The following is a 2,775-nucleotide window of genomic DNA, read 5'->3' as shown; positions in this document are numbered from 1 at the left end:
CTTTCACATGTATTTGGTATGTGCAATGTACGTTTATCTTAACTCCGATTTGTTCAATTGAGCCTTTGACATTAATTTCTTCTTTTAACTTGGCTTGAAATTTAAGATCAGCAGCCTTCATTATTTGGAGATGCAGAACTTGGTTGCTATGGTGTATGTCTTGCCTTTGCACGTTTGTCACAGCCAGCAACTTTGCGATGCGCTTCACTCTCTATAGTGAATCTTGTATAAGGAGTTTGAGTTTTTCATTGAAGACTCCCTAGGGTGTTTGTTGGATAAAAAATATAGATGGTCATACTTTGTCTATGGTTGTTGGATGTGAAATTCATGAACCTGTCCATTTTCACGTTGGAGGAACGTTAACAACGTTTCTTTTGTATTGCAACCTGATGTTAGCAACAAGCGACATGGTCATAATGTTTCTCTTGCAGCATCAATTTAAATTGTGTTTCTCATCTGAGAGAACTTTGCTACGGTTTGCTATTAATTATTTCTTCATCACAGACTGGAGTTCCGGGTGTCTTGAACGATTTGGCAGATCTATGTCAAACTGTATGCTTGTCATAATTTGAAGGCTTCCTCTTACTATTTTTTCTAGATTTGTTTGGGAAAATGTAAGCTGCAGTTTTTCATATGGCTTTTTCTCAATGCCCAGCTTGATGCGTTGCAGCACCGGCTACACGCTCACCTGTTCTTTTGAGCTCACCTAGAAAGCAGCTCTGCTCAAGTCTCCCTTGATCCAACTTCAAGGTTTCTCTTTAAATAGTCTGGTCGCCCTTGATCATTGATCAACCATGCTGGATGCACACACATTCACCAAGGAATGTTTTGGTTGCTTTTGGCGGATTGCTTAGATGGGGTCGGATGTCAACCTGTGGAGGCACTATTTGTTACTATTGGGGTGATGTTTGCTACCATCGCCTGTAAGGAACTTCCTAATGAAAAAATAATTTTTTTTTATTTTTTTTGCACATCTGACCTTTCAGATGTGACTTACATGTTAGAGTAATCCCCTCCCAGAATGGGCGTTATAGCAAAGAACAAGAAGAAAACTATCATTCCGTGGAAGCAAAATTGGGTCACCCCTCCCGCTGAAAGGGGGGTGCTCTCGTTGATTTTGGAGCTCTTGCCATGAGGAAAAAAATCCTATGTTTGCGTTGTCATGGTGGGGCCCGTGAAAACCTCACAATTTCTGACACACAAACGCCCCCTTAGAGTGAGGGATGCACACCCTGTGTGTCGAACTCGCAACATTCTTCAACTAAAAGTGCCTTAAGCCGACCTGCTTAGCCAGGTGTCTCGGGCCTTCATGGGCAGTGATTGCCTTGAGTTAAATAAAAAACATAGCCACGTTCGGTCAAATATGGGTGTTCCGAAGAGGTTCTTGCATATGGCTCATGGTGATGCAGCTAGTTGTCACCGGCGCATGGTGCTGCTACAGAAAATAGTGTCTGGAAAATGAAGCATTCTAGCAGTGTTCTTTATTGGGTAAAAAAAAGAAAAAGGTCATAGAGAAGTCATCAGGTACTCAGCCTTCCATTATGTGGGTACTTGACCCTGGCTTTGCATTTGCAGCCCGAGTTCTCGCTCAATTAGTCAAGAACTGGACTAGATCATATCTAAGCCCCGGGAAGAAATGAAGAAACATCACGAGCATATCTAACCTCCCTTATGATGCCCCCAGCGACGCTTCTCTGGTGCCTGCCTGTCCCCTTCCAATAGCCTCACTCATAGGGGAGGTCAGAGAAAGAAGAACTATGGATGAGAATCGAAATTTTGGACATGGGGAGGATTTCGGCAAATTGAAACTTACAAACAAATCAAATTCAAACAAACAGGTTGCAATGTGTTTACGTAATGTGAGATTGCATCCAAGGGCAGCTTCTATTGCAAGCGAGAGGCTGATATTAAGGTGACATGATTTTCAAACCATGATCAAGTCCCAATCCTGAAAATTAGAACAGTTTCAGCAGTCTATCATGCTATAAGATTGCATTCACTGGCATTTTTTATTGCAAAATAGATTCCTAAATTGGTGAAATGATTTTTAAACTCTGCACATTTCTGATCCTGTAAATTCAAACGGAGCAGTTTTCAATTTTTGCGTGACCTACTTGCTGTCAGCTTCTTGTTGGCAGTACTTTAACAGAAGTTATTAGCAGCATTACATTCTTGATCCCCCTCATGCACAGCGGTACACTTTCCAATACAGAGGAAATCAACCCCTTCAACTAGTTGAATCTGGCTTTGTCTGAGAAGCTCGAGGATCTGAATTTCCCTGCTGTTAGGACAAAGGCAGAGAGTGAACATATGATCATTGTACCATTCATCTATCAGACCATCATTTTAGTGGCAGAGCTTGAATTCTAAACAGTTCTTGACTTTATAACCAACCTGTGTTCGATAAACGTTTTTGTCGCCGGGGGTTGATGCCGAGGCCCTTCGTCGAGCCCTTCACAGATCACCTCCCCATCCTCACCTCTGTAGCAGACGATCCCTGTCTCATGATCTTCATATATCTGCACCAGTCAAGTTTAGCCAAAGAAGCGTTTTATCATTCAGTTTCAGATTCAAAAAACAGATGAAAATTCTGATGCATTGTTTCTGAGGTGGGAGATCGAACGGATTCTATAATTGACCAGAAACTAGGACAAAAGTTGCAGACATGAACCTTGTTTTTCGTGGTTGATTTAAGCTTGAGGGAGTGAATTCTGGTGGTTGGGAGATGTTTGGTTTGAATCATGGAGATTCTATTTACAATTTTGCTGGCATGAC

This window comes from Nuphar pumila, chromosome 4 (assembly GCF_984573655.1).
Source record: "Nuphar pumila chromosome 4, dmNupPumi1.hap1.1, whole genome shotgun sequence".
Lineage (NCBI taxonomy): Eukaryota > Viridiplantae > Streptophyta > Magnoliopsida > Nymphaeales > Nymphaeaceae > Nuphar > Nuphar pumila.
This window is presented reverse-complemented; position numbering follows the sequence as displayed.